This window comes from Bombus terrestris, chromosome 4, assembly GCF_910591885.1.
Source record: "Bombus terrestris chromosome 4, iyBomTerr1.2, whole genome shotgun sequence".
Taxonomy (NCBI): Eukaryota; Metazoa; Arthropoda; class Insecta; order Hymenoptera; family Apidae; genus Bombus; species Bombus terrestris.
In genome coordinates, this window is record NC_063272.1 from 6,499,476 (window position 1) to 6,518,270 (window position 18,795).

At 37.7% G+C, this 18,795-nt stretch overlaps 1 protein-coding gene and 1 long non-coding RNA gene across 2 annotated transcripts in view; both read left to right on the forward strand.

Annotated features, from left to right (window-relative positions):
* Window positions 1-18,795, forward strand: part of LOC100646409 (mannosyl-oligosaccharide 1,2-alpha-mannosidase IA) — a 702,484-nt gene that overhangs the window by 100,116 nt on the left and 583,573 nt on the right. The window lies entirely within an intron of this gene.
* On the forward strand, window positions 13,140-14,279 carry LOC125384830. Its single transcript, XR_007223631.1, has 2 exons — window positions 13,140-13,587; window positions 14,076-14,279. It is a non-coding gene; the product is annotated as an uncharacterized LOC125384830 (long non-coding RNA).

Sequence of the window (18,795 nt, forward strand, 5' to 3'; positions counted from 1 at the left end):
CGACGACGCCTCGATCGCATAGTTTCGCGATTATTTCAACGAACAAAAACGCCTGGCACGCTGGTGTGATCAGCGTCGAGTTAATTAACGGGTAGTAGACGAGCAGAGGGTGAAAACGAAAGTTAAACAGTGTCCGAAATCGAATCTGCTGGAACGGTTGGTATAATCGAGGCAAACGGGCCGAATAATTCGAAGGGTGGAAGGGTAGCGGCAATTAATTCGTTATGGCACGCTCGTTAACGGGATTCTTGGACCCCCTTTTGTCTCACTTTTCCGTCTCTCGAGGCAAAGCCGGTTTTCGCGGGACGCGTTATTAATCACAGGCCGTAGGATTAGGCGGTAGGAATTAATCCGAATATTAATCAAACATCCTTTTCGGGTCTCTACCCCTTCGTCTTCGTGATAAATTGCGGATTCGTCGTGTTACTCGCGCCTTGTTTAACCACGCAACCTGACGGTTGGCCTGTCACGATTCGTTAGCATTATTTAGATAAATGAGATCCCTTTTGACGGATTTGTTTTACATGGAATTGCACATTCGGCAATTGAACTGCCAAATTTGGCACGTAATTCGGCACGTATTTAAATTTAGTACGCATCTAACTTTTACGTTGATCTTGGCTTCTGAAAGTGCGCTGTTGTTTTTTGGAAATCGAGGTTGCAATTGACGAGCGGCATGTATCGGGTTGGCAATTAAGTGATTGCTGATTTTGTCAATACCACCTAATAACAAAATCCGCAATCACTTATTTGCCAACCCTATAATAGCTGCGTTAGACCGAGGGTTCTGCAGATTTTAGAATCGCAGGGTTGAGAGTATTTCTGTTCTGATGAATTTCTGTATATATATATTGCTTGTTACCATCGTGGATGACAGCATACTCGCAGTTTGCTTTATCACGCATAGGATTATCTACATTTTATTTAATGATAGTAAATTCTATCTATTTTAATGAAATTATATATCTTCCACGTATCCGCGTATTTCAACAAAAATTAACACCACAAATTTTAAATTGTTAAATCTTTCGAAATATATTCCACGATTTCGTAGGGAACTTTTAAAATCGCAACCTCCACAAGATCGATTATAGAGTTTAGGCGATAAACAACGTGTGTGCATTAAAAAAAACGTGCATTCTGCACGTTTGCGCATCTTTACATTACCTATAAATATTCGTTTCTATATAATAATTATATCGTTATTACAATAATTTATAACGATTCATAAAGAGCCACAAGCTAAACCTAGTATCAAGGTTTACTACAAACAAACATTTTTCATTTCCTTATTAATTTAAGTACACGGAATTTTTCTATTTCTATGCAACAATCTCATACTAGAATAGAACATCAATCAGATTCGTTTAATTTCCCCGCATTTCTTGTTACAATCGCATAGCAAACACATAACCCGGTGATATTAATAATTAATAAGTCTCGGGCAATTTCAACGACGCATAATGTTTGCATAATGCCGCACCGCGATCAGTGATATCGCTGCAGCAGCGTCGCGGGTACGAAGATAGATAGTGGATGGCAGCCGCGATTGGAAGTGACGTCGTTTAGGACGATTCCGGACCCGGGTCACGCACTCCGGGCTCGCTGCTAGTACCAGCAATATCGTACATCTCGGCCAACGGTCAGCAAGAGTGATATTTATGTGGAGCCAGTCGCGGTAAATATGAAAAGGATGAAACAGGCCACCGCTAAATTTACAACTACCGCGTCACCTCGGAAGTCTCGTTTAATTTTGTCCCATTTACGGAAATTCTTTCGCACGGCCGTTTAAAGAAAAATGACACTCATTTCAGTAATTAATTTCTTCAGCTGAAAAGATTATTTTAGACCAAGTATAATGGTCGTTTCATGTCTTTTATTTCCAAGGATTTTTAATAAAAATTTTTGTCAAATAAATTTGATGATTGATACAGTATTGATGTTAAGGATAGACGAAGAGATTATTTTAGAATCTAAACTGAAAATGTGTAACGAAAATATTTTACTGGATATGTTTAATGATTGATACTTATGGAAGTACGTCATTTGAACGTTAATCATGTACTTGTGTAGCGATATTCATAAAAAATGGAATTCGGTGCATCAGCTTGGTTTCTGAGAGGCTCGAATGTCAGACATACTATTGGAAAACAATTTATCCTTCGGATATAGAAACAAATATCGGATTTTTCTGGTTTAAAAATTTTATAGAAATCCTTCAATTTGATCAAGTCACCAATAATTTTCGAATTAAACGGTTCTTGAGTAACAGCGACAGATTTGAAGTAACATCGATCGTTGCTATATTCATTCAAAAGGACAAAAGCTTTTCATTTGATAAATGAGATATCTAAGACTTTTGTCATAATGATCAAGATCTGAGAATAGATTGATGAGAATTGTACGAAACTCTTAGCAACAAACAATGAAGACGGGATTGCAGTTTAATGGAATATAAGGACCCGCTGTTAGATACGCGGGTCAAGAGTAAGATGAATAATGTCAAGCATCGTTGTCGCTATTATCTCATTTGTCATCCACGTCGCTCGTGACAGTAGGTACACGGAAATATCACGATGGCAGGTGCCGTTATCTGATGCCAGCCTGGATCGATAAAGCGATCTTAAGTAGGTTACGTTTACCAAGGGTGGATCCGTGTGCGAACAAAAATATCGCTTAGAAAAGAAAACGTACCAAAAGTATTTCGAACGAAACAGCTAAACCATTGAATGAGGACGAGAGTCGACACTTTCGTTTGTCCACCATACGAAAAGAAAAATTAAAAATACTAATATTTCCAACAGGTAGATTAATAAATACCTACTTTACAACGTCTATGTACGTTTCATTCTTTTACACCATAATAACAAACGCACACATTCAACTTTGGCAAACTATTTGAAAAAATTACCCTCAGAAACCTGTACCATTGGAATCAGAAATTTGAATCATAAAATCAGCATCTCGCCACGAAACAGCATAGCAATTGAACCATCGAGAAACGACCCCGTCCTGGTAATTTAAATCGATCTTCATCGCACCCACGCGATCCAACTATCTAGAGAAAGGATAATGCGTGGGATGATGTATAATCTTCTGGATCCTTCCTCATACGGAAATGCATCTTTTAATTCGCTTTCCGGGCGAACAATGCCGCAAGTCAGCATGCAAATAACGAAATGGAACTAAGGGAGGATGAAGTCGTTTAATGGAAGGGGTGTATGGTTGAGCCACGGTGCAATGCTCTCCCGCGAGATGCTGCAGGATACAGTACAGTGCGACGAAGGGATAACGGGAATCCGCGATAGGATACGCTTCAATTATCCTCGTTCCTTTCTTCCCTGCCCAGGCTAGAGGCGAAATAACAATGCGTCGTAAGATAAACACGCGATAAGCAAGTAGCACCGCGAACGAAATGAAACTACACCGACCCTGTATAAAGACTGACTTCTTCTTCCGCCAGTTCTGCCACTCTCTTATACCGTTTCTACAATCTCTGGTTCGCGAAAATCGAACTAGTCGAGCCAAGCGTGTCGAGAAATTTGATAGAAGCTCCGGGTTACTTTGAAGAATAAGAGTGATCTCAAAACCAACCTAATTTCGAGAAGTCGATTTTGAGATATCTATAAAAATTCAATTTAAAGAAAGCCATGAAATTAACGAAAAGATTTAAATTAACCCGAAACATATAAAGCAATATGACATTTTTAACCCTTTCGAGGCGAGTTTTTCTTTTTTGAAACGTTATAACACGGATTATAATGCACTCAAAAAATACAGATTCCTTTACCGTGTAAATATTTCGAAGAATCCTCTATTTGTACAATATTATATAATAATTATATAATAAAATACTCAGAAATGGCCAATCTCCAGTCGCTAACAATAAAACCAACTTTCTATCGTAAACAAATTTACGACACAATCTGTAAACCTACTTTCCACCCTCTATATCTTTCATTTTTTAGCCCTTCTTTCGTCGTCACTCAAATTTCCCTCCCATTGTTATACCGTGCATTTTTTTCTTTCCCCTATCTTATTCCATGGCCTCGTTTCTTCCATCGATAGTGTGCTTTTCCCAGTTTGCACTGGTTCTCGCTCTGTCTTGCAGCCGTGCGTTCTATTTTTCGTCTTCTTCATCTATCTTCGTTAATGTTTGTCCGCTTTATTTCTCCCCGGTCGTTCCTCGTGACGCGACCCCTCGTTTTTCTTCCTTCTCGCCCAATCCTCCTTCCCTGCACTTCCTTTGCCAGTTACTTTTTCGTAATTTCCTATTGCTGATACAGAGTTTCCTGACACGGGAATTTCATCTGCGCGCCTTGTCTCCCCTCGATAAACTATGTTTATTCGTTGGTATCCTCTTTTTGACTGGCAATGATCTTTCTCTCTCCCCCTTTTTCAGAACGGAAGTAAAGTGTCTTTTCTTTAACTATATTCCTCCATTCATATTTAATTTATCTATACACAAAATACTATATCTCTCTACATTATCGTTATTTGTATGTCGAAATTGAACGAGAATCATACTGTGTCTCTTAAATCTAAGACTAATTATTAAACCGTAAAAACGATTCTTCCAATTCCATCAATACTTACATCATTAATAAACAAAAATACATCTCTATTTAGATTCCACTTCTTTAGTTATAGAATAAAAACATAATAGCATAAAAAATTGCAAAAATGTACCACGTCTTTGTATTAAATTGTCAAGTATAACACAAAACAGTACTTAACCATTGCAGCCCATTTAACCCGTTGTAATCCTCGTTCATATCGTTCGTTGCTTCGGCAACGTTCGTTTAATATCCATCGAATCGGCCGGCAGGTCGATTCCTCGAGGCGTTTCCGGTTCGATAGGTCGTGCAAACTGGACGTGCGCCAGATTCCCAACTGCAAGACAGACAACGTATCTCTTACATGGTTGAGGCTGTGAGATGTTTAAACAACGATAGAAAATTTGGACGAACGATCGACAGAAACGATCCCGTCGAGACAATTGGCAAATGGGCATCGTCCGACGCGAGCTCACGAATCCCGAAGCGGGAGACGTTGGTGAGAAAAATGGGCCAATTAGTCTCCGCCGGTCTCGAGGAGCAACTGGATGTTGACGAATCGGACGTTGTGGCAACTTGCATTGTGCACCAAGTGACCGATAGCCTTCCGTTCGATACGTGCGTCTGTAGGGGATTTTCTGAGACTAAAATGCATACCGAATTGATGTACATTGGTAAAGAGGTATAGTTGGTCTATTGATTTGGCTAGGGCAATAAATTGTGAATAGAAATAGGAGAAATATGTGGGTGATAGCAATGTAAAATATGAAGTTTAGGTAAAAGAAATTCTTTGAGTTGAAGGTTTCAAGCTGTTATAATTTTAAAGCAGACAAAATGAATATCAAATATGATTTTATGAGGTCGAAATGTATATTAGGTTAATATATGTAGGTACATTACGTACGTTGATTGACTTGCTGCAAAGGGAAGAATTAATTTCCATGAATTAATGAATTAGTGAATTAGTGATAGTGATGTAATACGTTAGTAGACGTAAGCTTGTATGATAATTTATGTACATAACTGTATGAAATAAATGTAGAATTTCTCCTATAAATTTGGAGATTTTCTTGAAATCATAAATTGTGAGTCGATGTAATTAAATATAAAAGCGTGTGTAGCTGTTTAATCGATATTATAAAATTTTATTTTTTCTAGAAAGTACATAGATATATAACGTGTACTTTTAACGACGCTTTGTGGCAGTTGCACGTGAAAAGAGGTTCGCGTATAATGGGCTGGGTGTATGATCTGTTTTTTCCGAAAGGGATACGTACGAATCGGCGTTATAAAAATATTGGGACGATCGACGTCCCGTAGATTTCGCTTAATATAAATGCAAAATATCCGAGAGCTGAAAGAGTTGCGCGATCACGAATTCTGATCGGTTTTTATTTCGGCACTCGAAGCGAAATCGATAAACGAAATCGCACGTATCCGAATAAAAAAATGGTTTTGATAACAGTTTACGAGTGAAAGGTATAAAAATCGATACAGATTAAAAGCATTAAAACGAGAAATTTCGTTTTAATTATGGAGAGAGAATTCTCTGGTAGCGGTGGTACGTGAAATTTTTGTATACATATAAATAATTATAGATTCTGTTTCTGAAAAATAAATCAAACCGTTTCATTATCAATTTAAATTCTTCTTCGTATTTATTGACATATAATGTAATTTTTATCGATCTTTCTATTTTAACGCAAACTCTTCATACAAAATGTGAGAGAATTTCTAACGTTAATTGATCATTCTTTTCAAACACATATTTCTTCTTATATAAAACATGTATTAAAGTGTATTTGTTACATTCTTAATACAAATGTTATATCTGAGTAACTTAAAAAACATTTACATATTTATTTTCTAAACTGAAAGCAAAATACTAGTCCGATATAAAACAAATATTTCTTTCACACGACTTTCAACTAATACTATATTACATCTACGTTTAATTCCACTACCATCTGAAACTTGTATTTTCCTGACGAAACGAGGATATCTCTCGTCTACCAAACACTACCATGTTCAGCAATCGCAATATCCACGATCGAGCTGGAAACCATTGCGGAACGATCGATTCTCGAACGAACGAGAGAACCAGAATTGAACAAAATTTTATCACAACTTAACTCGAACATCATTCGATCACAATGTGGATTTAACACGAGCGTATGAGGAAAAGGAAGACTAAACTCGTGATTAAGATTCTCCGTGCAATTTGTATAGACGCACCTCGACGCTTCTATCTGATCTTTATGGGCGCGATAGCGCGATAACAAGTGCGTATAGCACGTTAATCTCGCGACTGAATGGACGACGCGACCGAATACAGATGTTATCCTCGTGTGTACGAAGCTTACGGACTAGATAGAATGACGACCAGAACCAATCAGCCAGGGATCCTTGCCCCGAACAATAATCCATCCGGCTTTAAGCTTCGCCATTTTGTTATAAATGAGTTTCTTTCAACCGAAAAGTGAGTAAAATTTGAGGTGATTTATGGTCTGATATTTATTACGTTAGAAATACGGAATTGTATTTGTAAAAGTTTTAGAAAAGACTTTTCAGAAGGAATTTTTCAGAAGATTTAAATTTTCAACTTAGGATATCGATGTGTTTTATTTCGTTTCAATTATTTTATCATTAATGAGATATTAGTGACATGAAATACGGAGACATAGAAGAGTAGGGTTTGCAAAATTAGATCTTTTAAGAGAAGTTTTCAAATGTTATTTAAAAATTACTGCTTAAAGTTATTTGAAATTAAATGATTTGATTATTTGTTATTCGTTGGTATGTTTATTCGATATTTAATTTTGACAGAATAATGGAGATTTACCAGTATGCAGATGCAAATGTTCCTTGCTAATATCGTTGAACAGTCACTACGATTGTTACTACGTCATTTTTTCTCAGTTTTAGACAGAAAATTACATCAATTAAAATACATTATCGTAGCTTGCAGAAAATAGCTTGTTTGCTAAAAATTACTAAAATTAATTTAGCAAACACAATGATATACCACTCCAGAGATTCCTGAAACTTTAATCAATAATACCGTAGCTGAGAAACTGGCAATTACCAAAATCCTCGAGAAGGTATTAAATTTTCGTTAGCAATAATACACCTTAACTCCACAATAGCCCCCTCTCGACATTCGTCTTCGCTCAAACACCCTTTCGACGAACCACCGACAAACTTCCCCTTTTTCGAATCGCAAGAACCGTCATGAATGTTTCAACGACTTCATCTTACTCGAAAAAACATCTTCTCTAAATTGAGAGCGGTGTAAATCAAGGATCAACGATCGTCGAGAGAAAGATCGGTGACGAGAAAACGAAAGCAGCCGATATGGAGACAGGTCGGTACGAAGACAGTTCGAAGATGGAATAATGCGAAGGAACGAGTCAGTGCACGATTCAAATTAGCCGGAACTAACGAGCAGATGGAATGCGCACCCGTGGAGCGAAAGAACAAAGAGGGAGGAAGAGAAGGAAGAGGTGGAAGAGAGACGAGAAGTTGTATCATTTTGGTCTGGTCGTATTTGAAGGACGATCGAGAGGCTGGTTCGGCGACTACCGTCGTTATTCTTTAATTAGGCCGGGCTACATGCCGCCGAATCGAAGGTTTAACGATCAGATCCATCGATCAGCGGATCCGTTTTAACGTCATTAGTGTCACGACGGAGTGACGCGACCACGAAAACGAACAACACGTCTAGACGAAGAGAAGATAATCGATTTAACGGCTATCACAACATCAGCCTAAGGATGGACCTACGTTGCGCTGCTCTGATTAAGAAGTTGCTGGAAGAAGTGGTTGCCGGTTGAATCTCAATTTCGAAGCGGTTCAATGTTTTTCGGCACTGTGCAAGTCTGAATCATTTTGAACGTGATTCGATACTTAACGTTCTTGAAGAAGTCTTCGTAGATCTTGAATCCTTCGTGTATCAACACGAAGGTCTGGATGGGATTGGTTCTATACGTGTTTCACTTTCATAGCGTCAAATTAAGTAATATTTGAAATGTAATATACTTGAACTTAAATAATTGCTATAATAATAAGAACGAGGGTGTGCCAATACTTTCTATAGCCACTTTATGTTGACCACTAAACGCAAATATTTAAACAGTATCTACGTTTCAACGATATCCACTGAATTATGATTTACATATCGAATCATACAGTCCCAGAAACAAGGGTTAAACAGAACAGTTAAACAACTGAACCTCGCGTAACCACAAAAATGCTTTATAAAGCTCCAACTTCAAAATGGAATACACACCTTGGCGTTCCTGGAAGCGTACACTTTCAAAGCCCATGGCTCGGTACGAAGCGAAGACTTTTCCAGCGTCTAGTCTAGTCCGATGGTTAGCCGTCGGCGAGAGACGGGGCCCCGGCGTTCGACAGGAATTCGACGCAAAGGAATTCAGTCGGATCGAATCGAGCGTCTAGGCCCTTTCCGAATGGAGACACTCTCGGCTCGGCTCGGCGTCGGCGGATGGGCTCAGACAAGCATCCATTCGAAGGCATCCCATACCATCAGCGTCCCGGCCAAGCCATTTCCCATTCCTCGAGAACCGTGCTGTACATTTCCCAGACGTGCCCCTAGCCGGCAGTCAAATGCCAATACGGCACTTATCCTTGAACCAAGCCCACCCTTACCTTCCGTTTCACCCATCCCTCACACGACGTAGGTACACTCCTTGGCTTGCCATCATCCCTATCGTTTCTCTATCTTTCCCTCTGCCCTTCTTTCTCTTTCTTTCTCTTTGTCCCTCTTCATACGCCATCGAAAGCTTTTAAACCATTACCGGAGGAATGACGCATCGTGGATCGCCCCGTAGAATTCTCCCGCGTGTATTCGTCGTGTGTCTTCGGGAGTACTTCGACAGTATTTATGGAGATGAATGCGCCGCGATGGGAGCGGAATCGTGCAGCTTCCGGTCGCTGTCGAAGCGGTATCCGAAGCCGATCGATGGCGATTTATACGGCCTGCAGAAATTAACCTGTTAACAGGGACGGGCTTCAATAAGAAATTTGTGTAATCAGAGGGTCAGAGGATGATGAAGATAAATTAAGTTTTGAGGGGTTGATTTCTGGGTGTTGTACATATTTTGGTGAAAGTATCGATAGATTAGAGGCGTTGGTGGAGTTCTATGTGTGTATTCTGGCGGAAATTTGTTTCTTTATTCAATTTTTAATTAAATTCCATCATACGGTTGATTTGTTTTTATCCAATTTCCAACCGAATCTCTTTTCAGAATTTTTTGCTTCGTTCAATCTTTTTATAAAATTCGTGTCACGTATCTTTTTATACCGTCACAGTATAATTCGTTTCCAACTGAACGGAAACAACAGGAAAATTATCAACGTTCAATAAATTGACAATTTCGAGCGAGAAGTTAATTTACTTTCTTCGAATAACAGGATAAGGATGGTTAACGATTGTTCTTGGGGAGAGAGACGTGTAGTTAGGTTAAATGGTCGATAAAGCGTTGAAACAGTTTTCCCTGCAGTGTTTTGCGGTATTTAGTCGGTGGTTGAGGCGAGTTTCTTGAGGTCTGCTTCCGAGTATCGCTGGTGGTTGATGCGGTTCTTAGGGCGCGAGCCTTTATCTACGATGTGTGATGTTAAAAATCGATATAAGAATTCTAAAATTAGATACTTTGCGAGCGTTGTAAATTACAATATAACCAAAATGGATAGAAACGTTATTCTTTTTACGGTTCGTAATATGTTTCCTGATTTAAAACTGAGACACACGTTTCTTGGTTGGAGACTTTTAACAAACGAATATATGCGAAAATATGTGGAATATTATTAGAATTGCCCAGCGGTGAATCTGAAAACTATCAGGAATATACAGTGAAATGTAAATGGTGTATTACGATAAGAGGAGGAGGGGTAGTTGTTTTCGCGAGTGGATAAAATGAAATAGAATCGTTTTAAAACGAATAGGTTCAACTTTGTAAAAGATTCATCAATTCTTGCGTAAAAACGAAATCGTAAAACTACAGAATTCCGCGTGCCGATCGAACGATATGCACGCGAATATTTCAATCTGGACGTTGTGAGAAACAATCCTGCGCAATACGTTAAGACGTAACAGGATAATGTTCTCGGGTTGTTTTCATAGTTCCTCCTCCGCGATTTACTCAGACCGTTCTTTTAAAATGATAATTCCTTGCAGCTGTTGCAACTTTTGCAGATTGAAACTTTCCTTTCGGTTTCTAAAGAATAATACTAATTTTAGGTACATTACAGTTTTCTAATTACAGTAACTTCACGAGCAAGTATGTCATATGTGCTACATTACGAATTTAATATATGGCAAATAAACATTTTCACAATGATCGTATACTCATTGTTAAATCATAAATTAGAAACCCCGGCAAAGTACTCTAATATTAATTTTACTAATGACTCATAAAAGATTCAATTCCTACGTGAGCATACATTACCCACTGAGTATATCGACCGTGAAGTTACATACTATAATTTCATACAATAATTAATTAGGGTAAATTAAGTTGTTATATTTGGAAGAATATTATAACATTTTATTCAAGTTTACAATATTTGAAATCCAAAATATCTGCTATATATTTACTATTTAATATTGGAATATTTTATCAACTGTTTCGGTATTTAACAATTTTTTTCCAAATAATGAATTTTTGGGAAATTTGACTATGCAAAATATTATACAGTTTAGAGTTTTCGATTGGTAAAACAGTTTTATATATATTAACAACTTTCATTTTTTTAATTACATTAATAAAAACTATGAGAAAATTTCTCTTCCATCACACTATCGTAATTCATGTAAATAGATCGAAATTTTATACTAAAAGAACGAAAGTTTCGAAGCGATGGTGCACCTAAATAACTTAGTCTATTTGTACAGGACAATAGTACAAAATAATATATCGCATATGTTTCCTATCAATGGAAAAAAATTCACCAACATTGATCAAAATGGACATATCGGAGCCGTATATGTTCGACGTGTGCTCAATGACTAACGAAACTAAAGCAAAGAGAAAGAAAAGAAGATGAGCGGTTGACGCGATTAATTAGCATAAAAGTGGGCTGGAAGATCGCAGAACTCGTCACTTGGTGGTCAAATGGAATGGGGGACGTGAGCTGACCAGCGGTCAGCCAAGCATTGGTTAATGTTTTCAACGTGTGTTAAGGGTGATTGAAAAGAGGGTGTTCCCGTAACATTGTTCCACCGCAACCTAACATTTCTAGGGTGCGGTCAGAGGCAACAAAGCAACGCCCATGCTGGAACCGGTTTCACTTGGTCTGAAGGATATTAATTTCCTCGTCGATAAATCAATCGGCCGGTGTGTCGTTCTCGTTAGGTTGTAAATTGTACGTATACGTAGCAGAGTACGCGCAAAAATAATGGCATGGTAATTGGAACTGCGCACTGGTCATTTTAATTTCGACCGTTCGTTAGCCGAAACCCATTCGTTGCGCCTCTCATTACGTTTCTCTACATTTCTCTCTTTCTAACGTGTACTCTTTTTTTTCTTTCATCGCCGGTATTACCGGGTTTAAAGTGATTATTTTTCACTGAGAATTCAAACAGTGCTTTTTAGTGAATAGTTTTAGTTGATCCTTGATATTACTATTTTTACGGAAGAAAATTAAGCGTTACAAACACAATTTAAACGTATTTATTGTAATTGTATGCAAATAAGATTTCAAAATTTCTTGTTCAGAGAACAGAATTTTATCGTAACAAAAATAGATTCAATTAATTATTCGTTTAATAATTTATTCGCGTACCCGCTTACTGAAAAATTACATGTCTAACACGCTAGAAGTATAAAACACCTATCGCGCAGGAACATGAACATTTTGCTCCTTCGATCCACGGAGACTTTCACTCGAGTTTATACGATTCCTCGGAAACACCAATAATTTTGCGATAAATTACTCGCGTCCAATTAAGAGGAATAAAATTGCTATCCGGATAAAAAAGAGGCGAACACACACACACACACACACACACACATATGAGGTGCATGTAAGCGATTTAGGTTTAAAAACACCAGAGTATATTTAACTATGTAGTTTATTAAAGTATACCCTACACTAGTCGTATAACACAACTGCTGTCTTGATTCGTGATTACGTATAGATCGGCGCAAGGGAAGTATCGACTTAGCTGCTACTGCTCGTGTCACTCGATAACAAGAGAATGCCTCGCTACCCTGTTCGCTATATTTATAACCGTCGAAGTTGACAAAAGGCGTTGGGATTTTAATTTTGAAGATGTTCTCGAAAGATCCCAACGGACGCTGAACTCTCGACCTTGTTTACGAATTTTGACTTTTCAGGTAGTCGACTCGAGGGCATATGATCACGACAAAAACGACGGATTTTGATTAACCCTCGGTAACCGCCTAAGATTGTCGGATCTATAATAAACTCATCTTTCTGTAAACACGATTTTTTGTGTAGCGGGTTCACTGGACGGAAACCGTTATGAATTTTACCGACGAGTGCCGCTACATATATATATATAACGGTGAACGATCCGCTAAAGACGAAGGGTCTTTAAAACTTTCGTCGAAGTTGCCGGATACCGCGTAAATGTTTCACTGCTTTAGACGTTTCCGAGCAGGAAGTAGGTGTTGAAGATTTAGTTTCCAGCGGCGTGGACGAGAGGAAAAGGATTTTTAAGTACTCCAGCCATCGACGGAAACCCGCAGGAAAGTGGAAATCGACCGTGGGGGATCAGACAATTTCCTTTCCCGTCGAAGTAACGCCCACTCTTGGCTTCTTCGTTTCTCTCTTTCTAACCGACGAAACTTGCGAGTTTACTTTAAGAACCGGCCCCGGCTTTCGTACTTAAGCACGATACCGGCTCAAGAAGTTGACAGAGAACTGTTTTCCTCTTATTTTGTATCGGGAACGAGCGATCCGATGAATCTGCAATTTTATAAGCTTCTCGGTGTCTTCCTGTTGTTGCTGCACGAGCTGGCAATTATTGCAACATGGTGTCTAACGTGTAGGTTTTTAGATAAAATTTTTGAGTATTTTCGTGAATTATAACGTGTGATTGTAATTTAGAATTCCTGATTATATTCGGAGGGTAACTGTATGATACGTTATATGTACTTTCGCTGACAATAGAGTAGATCTCGATCAAATTGTAATGTGGAATATAATGCGTAGTTTTAACTTAAGATTCTTGGTTATTTTTACGGTTATCTGGGAGAAATTTCATAGTGTCGAGGAATTTAAAATGAAATATTTTACGTTATAGTTTTTACATTCAATTATGGTGTGAAGAATGTAGATTTGAGCGTCTAGCAGGAAATCTTAGATAATACGGAACAAATGAATCACGTTATTCGAAGATTATCTATATAAACATTCTTTCCTTAATGTAGTGGGATAACAAAAACTTCATATAAATGCATCGAAAGAAAAACGAAGATAAATTTCTTTAATTCACAGAATCCATTAATTAGCAAATTCCTGTTTCTTTTGTAGAAGTCATAGCTGTACCTGGAAAGGAAAGAATTTTTCACAATGAAGAATAACGTAGCTGCTGCTGCATTTGTGCGCCATATATGTATTTAACAGAACATGGTTGGGCAAATATACCATTGCATTCTGTTTCTGATTACACCAAGGACAGAAGCAAGGACAATATGCAAGAAAAGAGATTTTTAATAAAGCCGGATCTTATACGAGTATTCTTTGCAAGATAAGCTCCTTTTACTATAAACAAGAATATAGTATTATACTAGTAATTTGTTTACCCTTGTTGTCTTTGAAGTTACTGCTTCAATCAGATTCAAAGAACACTGAAATAATTTTAAATTTATACACTTCGCTATACATTTTGATTTTGTAATGCAAGTGTCCCTAATTATTTATCTTTTGCATTCGTTCATCGTTTATTTCGTTTAAAAATAAAAAAACTTGAGAATTAAGATATATGGACACATTTCTAGGAAGAATCAAGAAAAAGTTGATCAACCGATCAATTCGTTTATTCCGTTTCTTGCAGAAGGAATTTTATCGACGTGCAGGTGCTTGTTATTTTCCGAACGCTGTTTAGTCGAACAATTTTATTGCCGCTGAATTAAATTCCTTCTCAGTTAGATCTGAGAATTCCAGGCGAGAATACAACGTCTGCCGCAAAGGAATTTCCGTATTACTCATCATCCTCGTGCATGTCGAACATTCTTTTTCGAGACGAGCCTTGTCACACTTTTCGACGCATATGTAAAATTCAATTAAATCCTATTTGATAATGTCTCTATTCTAAAATATAACTCTTGTTATAATATCTGACGCGGGTGAAACAAATTTCTGCTTACAATTAGTTCCACTTCTTTTAAATTTAATATAAATTTGCATAAAAATGTGCATTGTAATCGCGAATAAATTAATCTTTTAGATAAAAATCTAGTAATCTGAAATTAATCCAATTTAAAAACCAATCGCAAAGATTATTGATCGACAGATACAAAAAAGGATTCCAAAAGATTCGGCGAAAGTTTCAAAGCTTAGAAGCATAAATGTAAAGTATAAAATATCGTTTCGTCGCATTTTGAATATTAGACTTCGCTGAAGCTCTTCTGTCAGTAACACCAAGAACAGAAATAATAACCGTATAATTCAAGTCAATTAATCATCGAGTGAAAAAGAAACGATCCACGATAATAACGGACGATTAACCCGAAGCATCATAGCAATCGGCGATACTTGCTAACAGAACCGGTAAAACTAACAATTCCGTGAAGGATAATCCTGCGTGGTTCGTGGTTTACAATTATCTTCAGGATCCCGATGCAGGATAATAACCGGCGATAAATTCGCGACACGTTCGACGTGAGTGAAACATAATCGTGGCACTTGCGAAGAAAACGAGTCCGTGTGTCGTCCATCCTGCTAATCACGATCGCGCTTTTTCATCGTTGCAAAGGTATCAATTTCCAACGCGCGGCTATTATTTCCTAGAAATCAGTCGCAGCTTCCGTCCTTGGACTCTCTTAATTGCCGCGCCATTGTCCTTTTTGCTCTAGCTTTTGTTATTGCCATTTTTCCTGCAATTGCTCGGACGGACAATGGCCTCGGTGAAAACGGTCGAATGCCAGGCTTCGGTCGTTTCGATGAGATCTCGATCCAGTGATCCAGCAATTGCACGTTTCTCTCCGGCTGCTCGACTTTCCCGTCTCTCCTTTCTCTATCTGCCTTTCTCTTTCGCTCTTTCATTTGGTCATAGAAAATCCTGCACACGTATCATCCGCGTATCCAGCCGGAATAATCGAACAAACGATTTCGTTCGGGCGCGATCAGCAGAAGGTCCGCGATGCGAAACATGATTTCCAGATCGGGCAACAGTTTGTCGTTCGACTCGGTTTGGATCGAGCGCTAGTCTCTGGCCAGTGGACAGTTGGAATCTGAACCGTGGATTTTACGGGGATTTTGTTTTAACCTTGATTCGCAAGGAATTGGGCAGAGTACATGGGATTATTGAAAAATTGATATAGGGATGATGATAGGGATTTTTGATGGTATTTATGATTATTGTTAGGCAGGGACTGCGTTGGCAATTTAGTGATTTTATTTGAGAGAAGATAAGAATGGATTATTTGGGTCAGTAGGAAATTTGCATTAAGTTAAGCAACTTGCCTTCCAATCCGGAGAAATTTGATTGCAAGTGATTTTTGATATATGGCGATATAGCATTAGGTTGTCCGAAAAGTTTCTTTCATTTCGTAAGATGATAATAGATGAACAAAAATTATGTTCGTGCATAATTCAATAAACTAATATAAAACAAAAAACATTGTGCGTCTATTATTTTCTTATAAAACGAAAGAAACTTTTTGGACAACCTAATATGATGGAGTAATATCCGAGTTAAGAATGACGATAAAAATAAAATTAAATAATATAAAGGAAATATAAAATATATAAAGGGAAAAAGAGGAAAGATTTCAGATGGTTTTATTGGTGCAAATTAGATGTGTATCTATACGTCATGTTGGAAGTATTTGTACTAACTGCTTTTTTCTCTCTCCATACTTGTCGTTAAACTCATCAATTCTTAAGAATATAGCAATAGTAATTTTACGTATAATATTAATTGACAAATGATCGCACGAACGAAGCTGAAAACTAATAACAAACCAGGAAATTTTGTTTGCAAAGGCGTGTCAAAGTCCTGGCTATAGTAGCATGATTCATAAACATCTATGAAGCAGCGTGTGATAAATCAACCGCGGTCGCTGCTATACCTTATCAGTCACACCGTATTCAAAGTGGTTCATTCTGAGCCGGTGCTTTCAACCGGCCAGTTGCATGGTTTCACAGCGGTATTCACTAGAGCAAACAACAGGCATTGGCCACTTGGCTACGAATAAAAACGACGATACGAGATATTTGTTGTTGAAAATCCATGAATCGGTTTTCTTAGGCGTTTGTTGTCGACACTATGCACAATAAAAGGTTGGTTTAAGAAAATATTATTCAGTTTGATAAATTTTTTCTGAATAACAAAAAATTTATACGATCTTCCATTTTGAAAAATCTAGGATGCCTCATTTGTCTCCGTGAAAATTTCTTCAGAAAATCGGTTGCACGTTAGAAAATTAGCCACCTTGTAGCATTCAATTAAAGTAAAACCGAAGCCAATATCCTCGTTAATGTCTGAGGAAATAACTTTTGATATTTTACTTAGGCCATCCAGTATAAAATATATATGTGTGTATGTATTTTTAGTGTTAAGTATAACCTAGTTAAGATAGAATGTCGAATTTTGATTGAACCGCACAGATTTAACAGTTACGTAGTAATACACGGTAGGCCATTGATGTTGATTAATGACGTGGAAAGTGAATTAATGGAATTAATAAGAGGGATGATGGAACGCAGTAGGATTAATGAGAAGATTGATGGATAAAGTTGCGCTAGTTCTTTCCTTTTTCAATGTACCAGATGTACGAAGTTGTTGCTAACGAAAAATAACTTAAATAACATCTTTATTTACCACGTAATGATAAAATATAACAATACGAAACCATATTACGAAGACTTGCATATGATAACGTACAAGAACTAAAGATTGACAAATGTGTCCCATATTTACGATTGATTCACGAGAATTTGTTAAAAGGAATGTATGTGAGTCAGGTAATTAATTTAATCTTCATACGTTTGCATAGTGGAACCGAAAATGAAGGTCTCCCAATTCCCTATGTACATAAATTTAGTTAATTGTAATGAATTGTATCGATTATTACAATGTTTCTGTGTATTCGTATCGTGTTAGTATGTACACAGTGGAATTAACTTGATGAAGGTAATGAAAATACCGACCGAATTAACTCGTCGAGCACAAATAAAGCGATCTCCAGAATGTATGCTTCCGTTCGTTTCTACAAATCAGGTTAATTCTAATCCGATTGATCGCTTCATCGGTTTTGAAAATATAATACAGTTTGTCAAAAAGTTAAAAAAAAGAGCGAGAAGAGTGTTATATACATCTATATAGTCTACTCAGTGAGTAGAATAAGTTAATTTAATATTTTTGTACTGTTCCGATCATTTGGTCCTACTTGTACCTACCGTACGATCTAATGCGATCAACAACAGAAAAATAAGCTTAAAATCATCGAAAAGGCTAAAACGCTTTGATTTATTCTATTGATTCGAAATGATATTCGAAGTGCAGTATGGTAACTAAAGAATGTATTTGATGAAAATCATCCCGCGTCATAAGAAATAATATAAAATTTCAAGTCTTTTCGCTTCCATAAAATCTCCATTGTAAAGACAATAATCATTTCTCTGACCTTCTCTTCGAAGAAAGGAAAAGAGAAAGGAAAAGAAAAATAAAAATGGGAGAAAAGAAAGAACAATTCAACCATCGCGATTATCTCGAACTTCTCGGTCTCCGTTGAAAATCTCCAGTTCGCTCGATACGCGGTCGGTTCTCGGCGATACGTGGCGGGTCAATTTTTCACAGAGCACGTCGCGCTTAGTCGCGTATGAGTTTCCGCGCGGCTTGGCCATCGCTCATCCTAGTCCCGCGAGATGCATTTAAGTGTACACGCAAACGCACGTGCGTCCGTGGCTAGGTTCGCGGCGCATTGTCTTACCTCCATGGGCTGACCCTTGCGAGGTCATAGATCACGAGCTTCCTGGTGTAGTCTCCGATATAAATCATCGAACACCGCTCGGCCTTAGCGAATTT